We start from the raw sequence: 21632 nt of genomic DNA, 5'->3' as shown, positions 1-21632 counted from the left end.
CATCGCAGAGGTGAGCAGTGTGGTTCTTAAAAAAGGCTGCTAAAATACCCAGGGGCTTGTTAAATACCACTGTTGCTTATTTAATCTGGTGAGAAGATGACCCTGTAGCTGCCTGTGTGCAGCATTGTGACTACAGCTCCCATTATATTCATACCTGATGCTTCAACACTTACCTCTTGTTATAGAACTTTGAGGTAGGTAAAATGGTAAAATTGTATGGGTGATGTCTTTTGACTGGAGCATTAATTGGATTTAAGTGAGGAAGCATTGTATAAAATCATGTGCCTCACTTTTTCTTCCAGAGTCATCAAAATCCAGTGACAAAACAAAAGTCAAAATGATTATTGATTCGTGGTCACTGACTAAAATTGATTAATAATATAATTATAATATAATTATATATCATATATTATAATTATATATTATATAATATTATTATATATCATATATTATAATATATTATAATTATATATAATATTATTATTAGAGGTCTTTTTTCTACGTATGACAGTATGTATGACCTTAGCATCTTTGATGTCCGACAAAGCTTTAAGTACCCCACAGTGACTACTTCAGCTACTTTCATGGCCAATGAAACAAATTGTTCTAATCCACCCATTCCACAGGGAGATGTTTTACATGCTTGGGGTAGAAAACTCTCTAACTCACTGACAGGTTTGAGGCCTATCAGTTACCCTGAACCTGGTTTAGCCTGCCAAAAAGATTTACTGGGGTGTGGCTGCTATGCATGCCATAGATTCCTGTAGCTGAAAGGGTAGGCAGCCCTTACACCAGAGGTATTAGTCTTCTCTGAATAACCATACACCCCCAAAATATGGAACACTTAAGAAATTTGTGTGTCCTCTTTGCACTGGGCCATGCTAATCTTCTTTGTATCATTCTAATTTTAGTATTGTACAGCTAAAACAAGCTATTTTTTATTATTGATTAGTAGTAGTATTTATGATTATATTGTTATTTAACATTTATACTATTTAATATTTGCATTATTTATATATATATATGTATATATATATATATAAAAAATATTATTCTGGGCAATTTGGTTATTGAATGGAAAGAGTGCTGAGCCTGCATTCAGGAAGACTCATCTTCCTGACTTAAATCTGACTGCCCTCATACACATAGTAGCTTTATGACCCTAGGCAAGTTACTTAAAGCTGTTTGCCTCAGTCTTCTCACCTGTAAAATAAGCTGGGGAGAGACATGGCAAATCACTCTAGGATCTTTTCCAAGAAAAGCCGAAATGGGGTCACAAAAAGTTGGACACAACTGGAAAACAACTGAACAACAAATAATATTATTATCATTACTTAATATTATTATCATTATTTATTATTATGTAGGCCACAACATGTTTTCAAAGAATATGTCTCATGCTGTTATTATAGGGGTTTATACTATTTAGTTTTTATAAGGATAAGAATAGGGACTAGTCCTGTAATTTTATTACTTTAAGGATACCTCCTCTACTCACATGAATCAACTCAATTTATAATCTTGTAGAATTGGCTAACCAGGAGTGGGGAACTTACAGTCTTCAAAGTCACAGGTGGCCCTCTAGGTCCTCAAGTGTGGTCCTTTGAATACAAACTTCACAGAATAAATCCCCTTAATAAAAGGATTTGTTCTGTATAACTTTAATTCAATCAAAAGGCTACATCCAAGGACCTAGAAGTCTACATGTGGCCTCAAGGTTGCAGGTTCCCTACCTCTGTCCCTTTGATAGCTTTAGTAATTTGCCCAGAATCTCCTCAATGGTATGTGTTATAGGCAGTACTTTAATAGGAGACCTCATGGCTTAGAGGTCTTTTTTTCTATGTATGACACTATGATGATTATATAGCATTTATGTGTGTGTCACTTGTATATGAATGTATGCATATAATCATATATAAACAACCATTGATATGCCTATCTTTATTATTTCAAAAGTGAGCCAATTGGTATTTCTTACCTTTTTTTAACTTTTATTGTTGGGACTTTCTTTAGTTTTTATGATGGGCCATTTCTTCTAATGGCAGTGGGGAGACAGAATCTTTCTGTCTTTTGGGGATTCAATCTATTGCTTGACTCTAACATACAATATCAATCTACTTTATTCCCTTGGCCCACACAGGTCAGAAAGCTCTCACATAGTTCAGAGGGCTTTAATTCTGGCTATAGGCTGGTTCTAGAATTATCAATTCAAATAATATCTTTTCATGTTATCTGAGAGGTATAATAGTTAGACTTGTGGTTAAAAAGTGAGGGATTCTCCTTTAAAGAGAAGAATGCTATTGGTTCATCAAAATTTCTACTGCCACCTTTGTGAGATGGTTACTCTAGCCTTTCTCATTTTTTCCTATAAACTCATTTGGCACTGCTTCTATTTTCAGGTACAGCACTGGGAGCAATATTTTGTCTTCTGTATGTCTTCTATATGTACTCCAGTAAGCAGCCTGTGAACACCCTATACATTTTAACTAATGATAATAGGTAAAATGTAATACTTTGAGGAAATACTCATTTTTAAATACAGTTCACAATGATTGTGCAGGAAAGAAAAACCTCAAGTCATGTAGAAGACTCATTGGTTGTACTTGTTCTCCTTGAGGTTTTTGACAATTACAGTGTTTTTAAAAACAAGCTAATTTTAAGTTACATTCATAATATTGCTATAAAAAGGCAGAAATGTTGAAACAGAAGGTAACAAAGCAGAAATAGTTCTTTTTTTTCTTTTTGATTATAGAATAGTTACCATAGGAGAATCCTTGATATGTCTATCATTTTTCCAGAGATATCATCTCATTATAGCCTCCAGGGACCAGATACTATTTACTTTAAATGGACATCTCTTATGCTAGTTCTGGCTATAAAACAAAACAATAGAATAGTCTGCCTTTAAAAAAAAGTTACCTTCAATAGAATTTCATCAAGTCTTCAATAATTTAATATCAAAACCATTATACTGTATAGACTGGGAAAAAATTCTAACAACTTGGTTTCTTGTCTCAGAGGAGAAGTTCCACTCTATTCAAAGAACTAGTCATAAGCCAATAAAATATTGCCTATAGGTTTCATGTCATTTCTTAAAATATAATAAATAATGAAAATAGAACTACTGGTATTTCATTACTATAGCTGAAAATCTGTAGATACCAGGCTTATATCAAGCTAAAAATTGAACATCCACTAATCTAGGACTGAAGCTCCCAAAGTCAAAGACTAGTAGAGGACAAAAAAAAAAACTTAAAAAGAATAAAAGGCTTATATTTGGTATTTATTTGTGAGGTTTAAGTAAATGTGAGCATACTTACAAGGCTATTACAAATAATGCAATGTAAAGTTTGAATTTTTCACACATAATCAGAACATATGACATTTACCAATCCAGATTAAATTTAGGTCATTTCATTTTCATCCCCAAACCATTTGTCCCTTACGTATTCTATTAAAATCCCAATTGCACTCTGCAAAACAGTTTTTCCTCATGCATACTTTGTATTCATCACATGCAAATGAAATATAAGCAGTATGTCATTCTCTCAAAAGTGGAAATTGAACGGTGATTATTATATTAAGTCTAAATATAAACTAAACCTCTTATAGTGATAGAGCTATTCAAAAATCAGCTAAATGTTTGCTAGAGTAATTACATGAAGTCTTCATGGAAATAAGTATGGAACAATGCTTATTGAGTTTGAAATAAATTTCAGAAGCCCCAGTGAATATCTGGCAGCAAACTTAATCAATTGTAGTCAGTTACCATGAAAGATGTTTGAAACTGGTGGCATTGTCCAAATAAATACATGTTTAACACAGTGCATGGCACATAATAGGTATTTATTAAAGGTGATTGTCTTGACTTTGAACTCAAGCAGAAGTATCTGGACACCTATGTGCTGTCATTTGAATAATGTGGAGTGCTTCCCAAGGCTGAGGTAGTGCTTCCTATACCCAAGATATTATCTATCATTACCATTGCTTAAACTAATGGAATGTAAACTCCTTGAGAGTAGGACTGTTTTTTTGTCTTTGAATTCCCTCAGTGCCCAGCACAGTACGTTCACATAGTAGAAACTTAATAAATGTTTATTGAATTGAATTAAATTATCACTTTCCCCCTTTTTGCTAAGTATAAGCCCTTACTTCCAATATGCCTTTTATTTTAATACATCTTTTTTTTTGTAATCCTAGGCAATTATATCTCTAAGAGATCTTTCAAATATAATTCAACCCAACCACCTTATTTTACAGATGGGCAAAGTGAGGTGGGTGAAAAGGTAGCTGGGTAATAGCATATCAATGTGAATGAACTTAGTTTGATTTCTATCTTGACAGAAAAGATCAAGAAAATATGACAGAGATGGAGGAAGAGAAAAGGAAAGGATAAGAAAAAAGTTATGATCATAAGAAGAAGAGATAGATAACATCTAAGAAAATTTTGCTTCCTCAGACACTTTTCTTCAAGTTGGCTCTGTGACCTGCCCAATTATGCCTTTTAAAAATGATATCTTCTTGTTTTTCTTCAGAAACTTACTTTGAATATAGTTGTCATAGGAAGATACTATGAGAATTAATGGCAGTAAATTTGTTTACTTAGCAGAGAGTGAGGAGAGTGTTAACTAATTGGAGAAGTTACGGTGCCACTTTTGTGGCCCAAACATGCTTTTTGTCAGACTAATAATTTTTGAAAACTGCAAGTCTGAAATTTAGAATCTCAAATAATATTGTTTTCATTAGCAAAAGCAAAATGTTTGCTAAGCCATATGCATATTTTATCTGTAGTTTCACTGTAAACCACATAGTACACATTATAAGTTCCTTTAATAGCACTGCAAATGTTTTACTACCTTCACAAATCTCACAGAAAAAACAACCATACTACATAACAATTGAAAAATAAGAAGCTCCTCTTTTTTAAACAGATTGAGTGCAGCAATACAGAGAAGCTGTCATTAAAAAAAAACTATTAAACTGACGTCTTCCATTCTTAATTTATACTGGAATGCATTTTTATCTATTATTATTATTTTTAAATAATAAAGAATGTTCTATTTATTTATATTGGGAAGATATGGTTCATTTTTTATTTGTCCATCATTCTCATTTTAAGGATACTATTTAAAGATTCTCTTCCTTATAGTGTTTTTATGCATATATATAATACAGTTTTCATGTTACATCTATATTCACATGTAGAAGGTGATCTGGGCCCTGACAAAGAGAAAGCTTTTTAACAGCAAAAAAAGATATCAAGAGTACACATTCGAGGGAATACATGCTGAATTGGGAGCAGGGGGAGAGAAGACCTGCATTCCTGTATAGAATAAAAAATGAGTTTGGAGAGCTGTTTTCCAGGATATGATAGGACAAAGGGATTAATGCGAAGGAGAGCTAGAAAGATAAGTTGGAACTTATTCTTATGTCTATCTAAACAGTTTGTATTTTATTTTATAGATAATAGACTCAATCAAGTTCTTCTCTCAGAATACTTTCATGGTTAGACTTGTTTGAAGAATAAGACAGAAAGGAGAGAGATCAAAGGCAAGGATACCATTTAGGACTTGTTTCAAATGTTCATAAAAGAAAAAAATGAAAGGCTGAAATAAACTAATCATGTACAGCTAGAAGAGAGGTTTAATGTGGGAGGAATGTATGAAGGAAGAATGGAAAGGTTTTTATACCTGTTGATATATAAGGAGTGAGATGCACATTTTATGCTACAGTAACAAGGTTGATGGTAAAACTATCAACAGAATTGGTGGAACATTAGAAAGAATGGGGAGATGATGAATTTTATTTTAGGTATGTGTTTTTAGCTACATACACCTATAAGTCCACTAAATGTAGGACATTAATCAAAAAATCTACAAATAAACATTTATTAAATATGATGTTCCAAGCACTGTGGTAGGCACTGGGAAGACAATACCACATAAAGTGGATTGGAAACTGATTTTCGGAGATATATTTGAAGCAGAGGTACATATGAGATAGCTAGGGAAAGTATGGAGAAAAAGAAGAAGGCTAACAAAAGGAATTTGGGGGACACTTGCGCTTTCCTGAAAATGAAGGACAGTATGTTATTTCTTAAGGATATCAGGCACGTGTGGTCTGGTATGAGCAAATCAAGAGAAAATAGTGTTACAAAAACTGAGGGCATAAAGAATCAAGAATAAGTTAATCAACAATATCAAATGTTAGAGAAAAGATTAGAAAAAAACCAAGATGAGGATTGAGAAGAAGTGACATTGGAGAAAGTAGATCCAATAGACTATTGGGGAAGAATACCAGATTGCAAACTTCTAAAGAGTAGAGGAAGAATAGAAAAAGAAAGCAAAGTAAGTATGTGGAAATCTCACTTTATGGAAGTTTATCAATTAATTCAATTAGATTAAAACAGTTTGCAGTGAGAGGTTAAGTGACTTTCCAATGATCATTCACTCAGTATTTGTCAGAGGAAGGGATTGAATCCAGGTTTTCCTGAATTCAGGAATGGCTATCACCTGTGCTATACTGCTTCTCTAGGAGGAATTAAAACAAAAACCTTCTTACTGTGGAGCTCACAATTTAATAGGAAAAACAGACATATTTGTAAATGATTTTAATGCAAAATAGAATGTGAAAATGAAGTAAGAGCTGGACAAAGAGATTTGCTTTGAATTATTTCACCTAAGGCAGTTAAATAGAGTTGGAACTAGTTGGTCAATAATAGAAATGCATTTTCAATTTTAGAATGGTGAATTTCTATGGAACCGTTTTTTTAAAAACATCTACTTGTTCAATGTGTTAACATTCTTTTTAATAAAACTTCGGTAAAATTAAAGGTTTTTTTTTGCTATTCAGCAACACATATCAATCATTTGTCCAAAGTTTTAAAATATAATACAGAGTAGACTATTAAACTATCTGGTTTATCATGGGTATTAAGCTTTAATGGGATGATAACAAAATTGTTTTAATAGAAATTGTTAATTAGATGATCATCTTCTGAGTTTTTGTTTGCTTGTTTGTTTTATCTGAGAAAGCATTTATTGTCTCATGGTTCCAGTTATCTTTTAAGTAGCCTTTCGTCATGTAGAATAATGCAGAATGTTTCCATTTATCAAACAACAGGTTTCCATTTTGACTATTTAATAAATGATAAAGTATTTTATTTTGCTCTTTTTATTCCTCAAATAATCATAAAACTGTTAAAAATTTCATTTTGGTTCTGCATCTTTCCTGTAAAACAACCTCTTAAAACTTTTAAAGAAGTTTGTTACATTCCAAAATAGTCTTACCTAAGAGTTTATTATATAATCAATTAACTTATCTTTCTATACATTGAATGAACTTTAAAGGAGGAGAAGTTACAGAAAGATGATTGTAGAAGGGAGGCCTGGAAATGGAACTGGAGAACAAGGAGTATTCCAACCTTTCCATTATGACCAGTGAGTTTGGAGATGAATGAAAGGATAGCTGGTATTGGATAGGGTGATCAGGGAAGCTGTCATTATGACGGTGCCAGAACTCAGCAAGTATTAAGAATATGGAGAGAGTGAGAAAAGAAAAATTTTAAGATGACAACTAGTTTGTTTCCTTTGGAGAATGTATATTAGAGAGTAAAGTGGAAGGATTGGAGAGTTTTGGGTTGGTGAATTGAAATGAGTTGAATGAAATAGAAAAAAAATTCCTTAGTTGACCTATGATCTTGATAACACAATTTCATTTAGTTATCCAAGTTCCACTCGCTGTATCTGTTCGCCCCCAGTCAATAGTTGTTCAATTATGTCAAAGGGTTTACTGAAATGATGCAGTCATTTGTTCAGGGATGAAGATCCATGGAAGCAAAACTTCAATGGATTTCAGGAGATGCTTGGCAAATTCAGAAAAAGAGAGAGCCAATTTCTTTATGTCATAGAAATAATTTCATGCTAATGACTTATGTTCCAGGAATATATTATCTTTCCTCTCATTCAGAAAATGTTATCAGGGTTTCACTGAGACAAAGACTTCACTGCTAAATACTATATGTGGAAGTAGGAATTTCTAAAGTATCATTTAAAAACAGTTTTGGGTCTGCATTTATTAATAGATGGAGGTAAAACTTGAAGAGCAATTGAAATTATTAAAAAGTCATTTACAGTTTCCATTCTGCTTAGTACCTTTATGCTTTGTAGACATGTTAGTAGCAGGGTTATCAACATTTTCATAAAATATTTTTGAAAATGATAAATGTTTGTTGGGCTATTTATTCACATATTTGGCCAGAAGCTATGCTCATGAAATGCAGCATATGAATCAAAGAATGGTGTTATTTTTCCTTAATAATATCTAGAAGACTTATAAACTATAACAAAACTATCTTTTTTATTCTTTACTGAATGATAATGACCAAAATGTCTCCTTTCCATAAGTGACCATAATATCTCTTTACTTTCCAACATTTCACTTCTCCTTGTAAAATGTTTAAACTCCAAACTTGTTTTACTTTTTTTTCCTTCTCAAGTTTTTTTTTCTCCTATTCAATATTTATTTGGACCCAAATTTTGACTAAGTGCATTAAAATGTATATACTAAGTCATTTTAGTTATATCTTGACATAGGTGATGCTGTAATAGCAACTTATTTATTACTTAACTAAAGTCACAGAACAAATTCAACAAACCATTAACAATTGTCCAGTGTTGGGATCATATACGGTTAAAGCTGAAAACCCTATGGAGATAATTGAATCTAAATTATCTTTTTATAGAGAAGGAACATTAGACCCAGATAAGTGAAATCAATTGTCCAAAGCAACATAGCAATTTAGCTTCCTATTTAGAGCTAGAACTCAAGTCTCTTGATTTCTAGCCAAATTCTGTTTTCACTAGAACATCTGCATTCTTGTTGGTAGAGTAAATAAGAGTGATTGTCAGTACCTTGTAGAAGTCTTAATGGTGTCCAAGGGATTATGGAATACTTAAAATGGATTACGTAGAATGTATCACAGAAATTTGATGTTAATTCCAAAGATGGTTTTAGTTCAGAACTGGCTGACGGATTTTATGTAATGTAAGGATGAAGAATGTAATGTGGTTATAACCCACAAAAAGAGGTAGAAATAACCAGGCCAATACTGAGTAACCTTATTATTAAAGAGGTTAGGGATATTTGAAATGAAACATAAAATCTCAGAATCAGAAGGGGTTTCAGAGGTCACGTAGATCAAACTTTATCTGACCAAAATAACTAACTACAGTATGTCCAGTAAATATATACTTCAAGATCTTTAGGGATAATGGGCTCTAATGATAAGTACATTTGCCTTTAAATGAAAAAAAAATCCTTCTTCACAACTTTCACTGGTTGCATCTAGTTTTAGCCTCCAGGGGCAAGCACAAGTTTAATCTCTTCTTCCGAAGGGCAGACTTTCATATACTTGAAGATGTCCATTATGCTCCCACTCTCCTCTTTTCCAGAAAAAAAAATAATAACCTAACATTGTAAACCTAGTCTTATTTGCCATGACTTCAAAAACTACTATTTTCCTATTTGTTCTCCTCTGGATACTCTCCAGGCTCATCAGTGGCCTTCCTAAAATGTGATACCAAGACTTTAAGAAATTATTTCAGGTGCTATATGGCGAGATTATTACTTCGCTAGTTATGGACATTATCCCTTTGTTAAGGAAATCTAAGATCACAACAGGTTATTTGGCTATCATCCCACATGTTTCACTCATATTCAAAAAGGAGTCCATTAGTATTCTTAGATTTATTTTTGTTTATTCCTTGATAAATGATTTTCTGGCTGTGTCTTGTCCATCTTATACTGGTTACATAGATTTTCTTTTAAGCCCAAGTGTAAGATGTTGCAGTTAATCCCATTCAATATTATCTTATTAGTCAAAGCCCACTCTTTTAGTCCAGAAATATCTATTTGAATCTCACTGTTTGGCAGTGTGTTAGCTATTTCTTGTGTCGACTGCAAATTTTACAGACATGTAATTTATCCTAGTCATTGACAAAAATATTAAAAGATGCAGCCATGCACAGAATCCTTGTATACTTTGCTAGAGGATTTCTACAAAGTTAATATTGAACCACAAGGAATACTGTAGCCTCAAAGTAAAATTATAACTTCTGGATGTCTGTGCCCTCTTAACTTCTGCAGTCCAGAAAAGGGAAAGGTTGAAAACCTCTAGATTGCTCTATATCTACCTCCTTGACATGGTGATATAGGACTTTCTTCTGTATTCTCTGGTTTCAATCTCCCTCTCATCCTCTCTCTAGAGAGATAGAAATATCACCTAGCCTTCCAGGTGCTAGGCAGGCACTGATACAAGGTGATTACAACCAGTAAGAATGAAAAAACAGGTTCATTGGCTGATAGAAGAAAAGACTAAATCCTATATCAATTTTCCCCTTGGAGTTTCGGTATGAAATATATAGCATAAATGATTCAATATGTCCCCAAGTGATCTCTTTGACCACCAAACTAGGAGCAAGGTCCAGTTTATGTAGTCCATAACATTCAAAAATTTCATCAGAACAGCCTCGTGCCTCCTCTACACCTAGCACATTTGGGCACCATTTACAGTCATACTTAACAAAATAATGGAGAATGAACTCAATCCAAATCAAGAAATGTTAAATCTGTGAGTATGTGCGTGTGTGTGTGTATGTGTGTGTGTGTGTGTGTGTGTGTATGTGTGTGATGGACCTCTTTGACAGTCTGTTAATGCCTTTGAACCACTTCATAGAATAATGTTTTAAATACACAAAATAAATATATTAGATTCCAAAGGAAACTAGTTATTTTCAAACACTCTTTCATATGTTTGTAAACATACAAGTTGTTGTATATATGTACACAAATACGTGTATATATATAAATATTTCTATTTTCATCTATTGATATAGAGACACCATGTATATGTGTCTCTATGTCTATATATAGTAGAACTAAATATCGATATCAGTATTGATATTTCACCCTTTTGGCTAATAAAAGTGTAGGCAGTATGTGTTTTATCTTCTCTAATGATCTCATCCTCTCGTCATTTCATGTTCCTGATTTTATCCATCCTGAATCTCCTTGGTGTATCTAGAAGAATGGGACTCTGGATTTCCTGTCTGCTCTTTCCATCCAAGTATTGTGGATAAGGAAGGTCATGCACCGAGCCACTTTCCCCAGGTCTTTCTGTGACTCTGAGCCACCTTTCTCAAGCATTTTATCCTTAGCTACCCTCAGATTCCAGTAAGAAGGAAATTGATTTTACCAATATTTTAGCCTGGATTTTAAAGAGATCTAGTATTGGTATTAAGATATCTCTGACACTGTGTGGAATAGTGACATGCAAATGCTTCAGCTTTAGCTTTACTAAATTTTATTAACTTCTTAAATGCAAATATCTTTCTCCATATGGTCCCATACATAAAATAGACTGTTACCTCTACTAGCTCCATCTTCCAGAGAATACTTTTATGTTATTTTCTTTCTCACTCTGGTATAATTTATTTTCCTTTTATATGATCTTTCAGTTTGTTTTTTTAAATAAACTTTTAAATATGTATAACCTTGATCATTTAATTGTTTTATAATTAAATAATATATCACATGTTAAATATAATCTATGGTAAATATAATTAATAACCTTTGTACTCTAATTTTATTTTTAATTGAATTCTATTTTAGACTCAAATACCAGAACACAAATACAGAATAGAGAAAGTCCTGTTGCTTTTAATATTTTATCCTTAATCTGTGAGTTTTGGAATTTGACTATAATATTCCTATGAGTTTTCCGCATAGGATCTCTTTTCAGTGGTGATGGATAGATTTTTTTTCTATTTCTACTTTCACCCTTGTTCTAATGCCTCAGGACAATTTTCTTAATTTCTTGTATTAATGTATCAGGATTATTTTTTTGATCATAACTTTCAGTTAATCTGATTATTTTTATATTTTATCTTCTTGATCTATTCTCTAGATCTATGGATTTTCTTATAAGGTGTTTCACTTTCTCCTCTATTTTTCATTAATCATATTTTGTTTAATTATTTCTTGATCTCATAATTTCACTGGCTTCACCTTGCTCAATTCTAATTCTCAAGGTGTCATTTTCTACCTAAAGATTCTGGATCTCAGCTGAGATTCTTATAATCTAGCCACTGCTGGGATTCTTATAATCTAGCCACGACTTAGATTCTTAAAATCTAGCCAATAGCTGACTAATGTTCACACTCCTTAAGAGTCTGCCCAATATGATGGATGTTCCAATAAACCGTGTTTTTGGCTGAAAGAAGGCTTGGGTTGGATTCTTTCGGGCAGGACCCACATGTTGTGATTTTGGAGTCCCAGCACCCCTGAACCCCCAAACTGTATCATTTTGGTGGCCTGTACGGGGAAACTACCTAACCCCAAAGTCTTCCCCAGCCAAGGCTGGAAGGTATGTAAGCCTCCTCTCCCTCCTTTTTGGGCAGACAGTTACGAGGCTGTCTCTCACTTGGCCTGACATTCTCAGGCCCTTGGTCCACTGGGTCGGTTGAAGGCCATGAACCTGGGTACACCTTCTGCAGCATAGAGTACAAGGATGGATGCCCTATCTGGAGGGAATTGGGGAAAACTGCAGTTGCTTTTTGGTTCCCTGAGGCTTACTTTCTTCCCTCTGCACCTCTGAATCCTCCTTCATGGAGGTTACAGGGAAAGTTAGAACGGCTAAAAATATCTTGGCATATTGTGGAGGTTTTGTGGCTGATCGTTAAGGAGTTTTGAAACACCTGTACAACCTGGTCACTCCCTTCCCTTGAGTCAAGAGGGTATCTGTTGGGTTAACAGATTCTCTTATAGGAGAAGAGAGTTTCACCCTTTACCCCTCACCTTTGATTTCATTCTCCCCCACCTGGGAAAGGAAGGAGTGGGGAGGGACAGTAGCCAAGGCATGGACCCCCCTGGCAAAGGCCTATGGCTCTAGGGAAACCTTTGCCTGGAAGCATCACCCAGATTCAACACATGCTGCTCAAGGTAATGAAGCTAGCCTCCAAACTTGGGTAAGCATGCTCTTTTAAATTTGTAGTTTTAACTGTTAATGATGAGATGTTGATTCTCTGTGTAAAGTAATTTGGAAGTGCATTTAATAAAACTGAAGTCACCTGATTGGTAATGGGTTTGTTTCAAGTTTCAAATTGGTGAATTTTCTGTATCAGTTATGTCAAGCAACTTTTCATAATTTGGTTACCACTAAAATAATTTAGCTATTGTTGGTTATTGTTTTAATGGGTAAACTAGCCAAAAAGCTTGTTTGGGTTATATATGGCTTGAGAATTTGCAAGTGTATAGAAATCTCTAATGATTGGCTTTTTACACCAGGACAAATTTAAGTTTGAGATGTAAATCCTGGAAAAGTTTTTCCTAAGCTGTGATTAGTAAAACTTGCTGTTTGAGGTAAAAGCTCATAGGATTTTATTTTGAGTTGTCTGATGGGTCATAATCCATCAATAATCAATAATCCACCATCTTGAGAGAAATGCCACAACCTACTCAAACAATGTGATACCAGTGGGAAGTCAGCATCAGGAAAAGCTGAGAGGACAATTTTAGCCTTAGTCTAAGATGGGATCCTTCTGGCTCAATTTCCCCATTATATTGCTTTGAAAGGGAATGTTACCCACTTGGCTATTCCTGAGTCTGGCTCTGAGGTGGATTTGATACTGCATGGTTGGAAAACTGAATTATCTGAATACAAACATAGCTGAGGATGTTTTATCCTCTCAAAGTTGGGCCCTAAATCTAGGCCCTGCTTTATATCTGGGCCCTGCAGTTTTTTTCAGTCAGATTTATGTCTTCCAGGCTATGGGCCATTCACCTACAGTTGGTAGCAAACGGCAAGTACCAGCCAATGTCCCCACTCGTTCGTTCCCTGGATGCAGCCTGTGCTTGGTTCCAGTCAACCTCCTCTTTGGGACCCCCTCGAGGCAGGGACAGCTCTACAACCCTGCAGCAGGAAGTAGTTTCAGAAGCTGAGACCTTTGCCCCTTACTCCAAAAGAATTTGGGTCCCATTTGTTTGAGGCAGGAATGATGGGGTTGGGATCTGGGCCCCAGAAAGGAAAAACCCTGTACTTTCCCACATGGCCAAATCTCTGGCATTTGCCTGAGGCTATAATCCCATCAACTGACCTTTCATTGTGGCTACATCCAATCTCCCCTCCTTGTCTTACCTTCCTATGGCCCCTGGCCATGTCCCCTCCCATCCAGATCTCCTTTGGCCCCTCCTCCCTGTCACCCCAAACTTCTTGGCCACTCCTAGATCCCTCCCACAGGCTTTCTGTATATAATGTCCATCTTGTCTCCCTTAAGATGCTGGGATTTTTATAACCTAGCCACTGCTGGGATTCTTATAATCTAGCCGTGGCTTAGATTCTTAAAATCTAGCCAATAGTTTACTAATGTTGAGACTCCTTAAGAGTCTGCCCAATATGATGGATGTTCCAATAAACTGTGTTTTTGTTTGAAAAAAAAACAAAAAACAAAAAAGATTCTGGATTTCCTTTTTCTAATTGGTTGACTTTCCTTTCACAATCTTGCTTTTCTTAGGTTATTATTTTTTTTTTTCAGTTTTTCCTCCATCTCTCTCACTTGATTTTTAAAGTCGTTTTAAAGTTTTTCTGTGAATTCTTTTTGGACAGGTGACCATTTGCCATTACTCTTTGGGGTAGAAGGGGATTTCTTTGTTTCAATAGCCTCCCTGAAAATGAACCCTGGTCTTCTCTATTCCCATAATAGCTTTCTATGGTTGGAGTCTTTCTCTTTTGCCTTTGCATTTTTTGTAGTAATAGCTTAATTTTTGTAATCACCTAGCCTTGGGGTATGGAGGATGGTGCCTCTTACCCCAGATCCTCAGTTCCCCTCTCTAGCTTGGAACCAAAACCAAACCTCCAGCCTCCTGTAAGTGCCCACAGCTAGGGGCTTTCTGACCCACTGTTTCTGTAGTCATCTGGTGTGTGCTGTTTCCTTCTCATTCCCTGCTGCTCTCCACAGCACTGCTAAGTCTGACATTCCTTGCTGTCAGCAAAGATTCATTCCATCTTCCCAGGCTCAGAAGCTCAACTCTCCTCACCATGCTGGGGGTAAAAGTTTCTGTAGCTGTGACTGAGGCAGACTCCCAAACAAACTAACCCCAGGGCTTTCTGCTTGTTTTTAGTTCAGGACTCCTAGCTTGGAGAAGGTGTTTACTCTTCAAAGAGACCAAACCTCTTCCTGGGATTTTTCTTCTAATCTTCTCCAATTGTCCCAGGAAGATCCCTGTTTTGCCCCTATTCTTATTTATTTTTAGCTGTACTTTGTTTGCCCCAAGGTGCTATTTTGTCTCTTTTGTGGGAGAAAATCTTGAGAGCTTAGAATTTTCTGACCTACTCTGCCATCTTCCTGGAATCCTCTCTCCTGTACTCTAATTTTAAAAGAAATATATTAATTGATATATCTCTACCTCTAACTTTATCTATCTAACTACATCTATATATTTTATAAATTATGTATGTATAGATATATTAACATCTATATCTATGGGTATATACATTGATAGATATGTGTCTCTATAGGCATAGTTTGATCTCTATAAGTATATAGATATATAGAGAATTTATAAAATATAGCTATATTTATCTGTATACCTATTAATATATTTATAGACATATCCCCATATCTACCTATAAATATAAAAATAATAGAGAATGATCTAATTTATATAATATCTATATAACTACATAGAGATAACTAATCACTAAAAAGATAGATAGATAGATAGATAAATAGATAGATAGATAGATAGATAGATAGATAAAACAGACAATGGAGAGAAATTCAATAGCTTCTTCATCTTGCTTCTCAGCAGGTACCCCTTCTCTGTAATGTCTGATACCCCTTCTGCCTACAATTTATAATGTATGCCAATTTTCACTCAAACCATCTCTCATCCATCTGATCCCTCCATCTTTTCTGGGCCCACAAATTTCATGTAGTTTTGAAATCTCTTTTCTCTCAAATCAGACTTAGTATAGTAAGTTACTAGTCCCCTCCAGAGGGAACTATCTCATTCTTGCAAGGGGGAATATACTATTCATGAATTAGATTATGAAATATTTGAGTACAGACATTCAACCAGTTCATAATCTTCATTTGGCACATTTTTAAAATCTGTTCCATAGTAATGTTATAAGATAATTTGTCAAATGTTTTATAAAAAATCTAGGAAACACATGTATATATGCGTATATATTTAGATAAACAAGCAAATATACAGGTACACACATATGTATGGATGAGTCATAGCATTCCTGATCTAACTCTATGGTAAACTTTTAACAAAATAAGATTAATTTATTTTGTCCAGTTCTTGATGAAACTATAATGGCTCTTTTTGTTCATTGGTTCACTAAATTTCCCTTTTTTTTCTACAATTTTGTAGAGAATCAAAGTCAAGTTCACTAGCTTACAGTTTATACACTGTATTTTCTTCCCACTTGCTTAGTTATCCTGTCTTCATAATCTTTCTACACAAAAGATTTAATTTGTCTGGGCATAGAGTCTTGAACATATCAAGGGCAGCTAAATGTTTTCTTATATTCTTTTGATTTCTCTGAAGTAATAACTTCATTATTAAACATTTTAATCTCTGTTTTCCAGTACAGATGCCAGTGTTATTTATTGAAAATAATGAGGATATCATTTAAGTATTTTGGGGATGTCAGTGAAAATATATTCAGAAGAAAAATGGCTGGTAGCCAGGGGTAATCTGTGAAGTTGTGAAGGGTAAGAGTAGCCTTTTTTTATTCAGGTCAGACAAAAAACACATTTCATTATCCTGGGAGATGTTTGTCAGAAATAAATAAGTTTTGGAAATATTAAGGTAGATAAACCTATAAGGTACCACATTAAAGGGGTTTGCCCACCATTGTCATGTACATTTGTTAACCAAAAAAAGGTTTTGATCTCTTTAGTTTTCATTGCTGACCTGTGTTCACTTGTTTCCTCAATGGCCTTTTGAGAAATTTTTATTTTCAATTAATTTGATTCACAGTGATCAAGAAATCTATTTAATCTGTGATTCTGTCTATCATCTGAATGATGCCACCTTAAGTGTGTTAACTGCAGTGGTTGAGCATGATGGAATATCACTTTCCCCCTCTTTTTTATTTTTGTCTTTATCTCTCTCTTTCTTCTTTCCTTGAAGCTCAAACTATAAAGACCCATTTGTTAGTGTCTCTCCTAAAGCAACGACTTCTGCTTTTGAGCTGATGTTATCTGTGCAACTGCCTGTTTCTATATACCATAGTGAATTAGTTCAAATTGGCTGAAAACCTAAGGTTATATGTCCCCATAATTGAACTTTCCAGAACTCAAAGCAAAACTTTTTTTTCTTTCTTTTTAGTAGAAGAAACTTACTCTTGGGATTGATTTTTTTTTGTTTTGAGTTTGTTTTATGATGGCCTTTTTACCCCCTTGTGGTTTGGATATTGGTTGTGTTCTATTTGAGCAGTGTGGTTAACCTTGCTTTCTCTTTTCTCATTTATGTTTGAGTGCATTCTGGAAATCAAATCCTTAAGTCCTTTGAGTCTTATTATTTTTAGTTTAACTTTAAAGCAACTACAATGCTAAATCCTGAAAGCCCAACATTCTTAGAGGTATTGCCTGATAGGTAGTATAACAAACAAACAAACAAAAATACTTGATATCAAAATAATAGAGTTCCTTTTTTCCACCCTGTCACTTATGTTTCAGCTCAACCTTTCAATTAAAATTGCCTATAGTAAACTGTAAGTCATTGCCTTACTTAGGGAGTTACAAAACCTAATATATTAGGGTGCACAAAATACTTATTAATATACTCAAAGTACTATTGTGTCAGGCTACTGAAGTTATTCTTTTTCCCCTTATAAATGTATTAACTTTTTAAAAGAAAACTTATATGACAACTGCAGCATAATAGATTTGGCTTTTCTAGAATTATCACTTGTTTTTATAACTTATTACATCACTACACAGGGTTGTTGCTTTCAATGTCCACTGGGGAAGAACAAAAACACAGAAGATATATGTCGGCAGAAACCACTCATTGGCACATCACTAGTAAATTAAGATAAAAATTAGTTTCAGTCTTGATATGTTGGGTGTTGTATAGACATTCAAATATTAAGAACATGTTTCAAAGAGGATGATTGTTTTCTTGTTGTAGCTTCTTTTAAAACTTAATCCACGATATGGTTGGAATGTAATCTATTTTCCCATGCCCTGCTTCCTAATGGAACTCCAAGCAGTCTTAGTATGAACTTACCTTTTTCCACCACTATCTTCTAGCTGTGCTGATTTTTGAAATAGAGATGGAAATTGGTAAAAAACAAAACAAAACAAAACAAAAACTCTCCAAAACTATGAGTAGAAGATAGGAAATTGATCAATTTCTTCCATCAGTGTAAAGAAAATTGAAAACACAAGGAACAGACTTTTTGTTCCTCTTTCTTGAAGTATGTGATAACAATTAGCATAATTATGATGGACATTTGTCAGTTGTAGCTATTCTCAAAGGGGAAATACATTGTGATTTTTTGAAGTTGGGCTCCTATCTATCCATGGACTTAAATTCATGCACAGAAGGGGATTAAAAAAAGGGGGGCAGCTAAGTGGCACACTGGATAGAGCTCCAGCCTTGGAGTCAGGAGGACCTGAGTTCAAATGTGACCTCAGATACCTGACACTAGCTATGTGACCCTGGGCAAGTAACTTAACCCTGATTGCTCACCAAAAACCAAAAACCAAAAAAAGGGGGGTGGCATAAGGGGAGCTTGTTACACTTGTGCTAAAAATAATATTTAGAACATTACTCAACTGCAACACTAGGACCTTGTTTGTCTGTTGAACCTACCAAGTACGTCGTGTTAAATTCTTCTTCCCTGAATTTGCTGCTTGAGGAAATCCATAGCCATTGACTATCATTTCTCAAGCAGGAAATCTGACTTGAGAAGCATATACTGGAAACATTAGTTGAGAAGAGAATGACAGCAGAATTAATGGCAGTAAGCACCAAATTGCAAAGGGGAGACCAGACCTATCAAATCTGTGGGAGTTGTTCAAAGGGGAAAAAAAGCAATAAATACTGACTAACAAGCTTTGTTCCTAGTTTGCCAGGCTTTTTAGAAGGCATTTGAATCAGGACCCCCCTGAGAAAAGATTAATCTGTACTTCATTAAGTAATGTAGAAACACAATCTTTTTATAAGTGGGTAAAAAAGATAAATTGTCTACCAACATCTCTAATTTCCTTGAAATGTCAATTCTTCATGGAATTAAGATGTATTAAAATACCATTTTTAAATTAAAATTACACATATTATATAACATAGATTTCATAACATTGTTAAAATTATAAATGTTTTATAATTATATATTTATAATAATAACTATTTGACTCTAAAACATTTAATTATGACAATGATAGTAAAAATTAAAAGGTAAAAGAAAAAACTGAAGAAAAATGATAACCAAATAAGATATCTAAAGAAATTAGTATTATGTTGTAATTGATGCATTGTTCAAGTTCATTTCAAAACAATTAAGAAGTAAGAGTTTTTGGAATGATCAAATGAAAATATAGCAGTATGCTAAATGTGCTCAAAATACAATATAGGTAAAATTCAATGGTATCTGTGATGCAAATTTTGGAAACACAGTTTTATTTTAACATGGACAGAGGCAGCATAGCCAAGATTACAACAGTATAGATACTTTTAAGTACTGACACAATTTTGACTATCCATAATTGCTTAGTGTTGAGTTCTAATCCCTTGTTTTTGTCAGGAATCATTCCATAGTAACAATGAATGACCTAAAAAGTAAAAGCATAATTAATAATTTGTTAAAGGCTGTATTCAGAGTGGTTAATGCTTTTTAGGTATGCAAGTAAACTCCAACACAGAGGTACCAAAAAAGATGAACCAAGAGCACGTTGAGTAGCCAAAGAGGAATCAAGATATACAAAAGAAACACAGCAGAAATATTTAATGGCATTTCTGATGAGTTTTGGGTTCCTCAAGGAGAATTTTGATCAAATGACTTTTCAAGCCAATTGATTTCAAGTTGGTCTGCCTTTGAATTCCAGCTGAACCTTAAAGTCCCGTGTCAGTATACCAAAAATAATCATATTTTTTGAAACTGTTATAAAATGTTCACATATCAAGACATTTGATAAAATTTTTCTTTCCTTCCTTTTGGTCTATAATGACTAGTGTGTGGAAGGAAAGGGGATTTTATCTTGTATTTACTTTGTGCCCATTTTGTATGTGCATATTCATCTATTTATTGTTTCCCCTTCAGAAAATAAACTCCTCAAGGTAAGAGATTTTTTTCATTATCCTTGTATCTACAAAGTTCAGAACAGAGTCTGGGACATAGTAAAGGTTTAAGAAATACTTGTTGATTGATTAATAATTTGTGGATTAAATCTGAACTATTTAGGCTTTTGTGATTTTTATTAAGGATGGTGGCAATGAGCTTAATCAGTAAGAAGAATGATTTTATTTGATAAACATGAATAAAAATGGTGAAGGCTTTGGTTGTATGAGCAAGATGATTTTAGGTTTAATATGTCCCAAAGGAATAGATAGAAAACATCAATGCCTAAGTGATTGAGGTAATCCAATTTTAGGAGGTAAGAAAATGTAAACCTAATCTCACCTTTCTTCTTAATCAGATATTTCCTTCCTACTTTATAAAATAATATTCATCTTGTTTAAGGAGCTCAAAGAGTAAAAATGAAAAATGAAGCCTAACTCCAAAATGAAAGGTGTATGTTAAAAAGTTTTAATATTGTAAATATAAACAGTTATCCTTAGATAAAATATCTTTAACAAATTCAAATTAACTTCACAAAAGACAAACTTCAAAGTTCTTTATGAATTTTATTAAAAAATATTTCTTATTAGTAATGTGTCGTGTTTCTTATTGTGTTTGTTAGAAACCCCATGCCAGTACCACCCCTTTCTTTTTACTATTAAGGGATATGCTCTATTTTCCAGAGCTGAGGCTCAGCAAATAAGCTGTACTCTGAGCTTGGCATAAAATAATCCTTTGCATTCCCCCTCTGGATGAACTCAGCCACAGCAAAATCCCAGAATTGCTTCATACCAGCACCAGGTGGTCCTTGAGCTCAGATAAGTACCTGCAGAAACTATATTCCAGTCATGAGGTCCTGCTATGAATCAGATTTGTCTCTTTGTTGCTGTTACTCCTTATTTTCAGGACTACAGTTCACTGCGTAGTCACTTGTATGTATATTGAGATTTGTACACACTATAGCTGGTCTCCTCAGTATCAGATGATACCCCAGCACGTTTCCTTCCTCCAACTTTTTTGGCAAAGATTCTGGTGTGGTTTTCCATTTTCTTCTCCAGTTCATTTTGCAGATGAGGAAACAGAAGTAAACAGGGTTAAGTGATTTGCCCAGGGTCAAACAGATAGTAAGTGTCTGAGGCCAGATTTGAAATCAGGAAGGTAAGTCTTCCTGACTCCAGGCCTGGCATTTTATCCACTGTTCCACCTAGCTGAATAGATAGATAAATAGATAGATAGATAGATAGATAGATAGATAGATAGATAGATAGATAGA

The 21632-nt window shown here is 34.2% G+C and overlaps 1 non-coding gene across 1 annotated transcript; it reads right to left on the bottom strand.

Moving 5' to 3' along the window:
* Positions 1–829: 829 nt before the first annotated feature.
* On the bottom strand, positions 830–935 carry LOC114048234. Its single transcript, XR_003569715.1, has one exon. It is a non-coding gene; the product is annotated as a U6 spliceosomal RNA (small nuclear RNA).
* Between the last annotated feature and the right edge of the window lie 20697 nt (positions 936–21632).

This window comes from Vombatus ursinus, unplaced genomic scaffold (assembly GCF_900497805.2).
Source record: "Vombatus ursinus unplaced genomic scaffold, bare-nosed wombat genome assembly UNPS02014791.1, whole genome shotgun sequence".
Taxonomy (NCBI): domain Eukaryota; kingdom Metazoa; phylum Chordata; class Mammalia; order Diprotodontia; family Vombatidae; genus Vombatus; species Vombatus ursinus.
The sequence above is the reverse complement of the archived record's forward strand: the minus strand, read 5'-3'. Positions and strand labels throughout refer to the sequence as shown.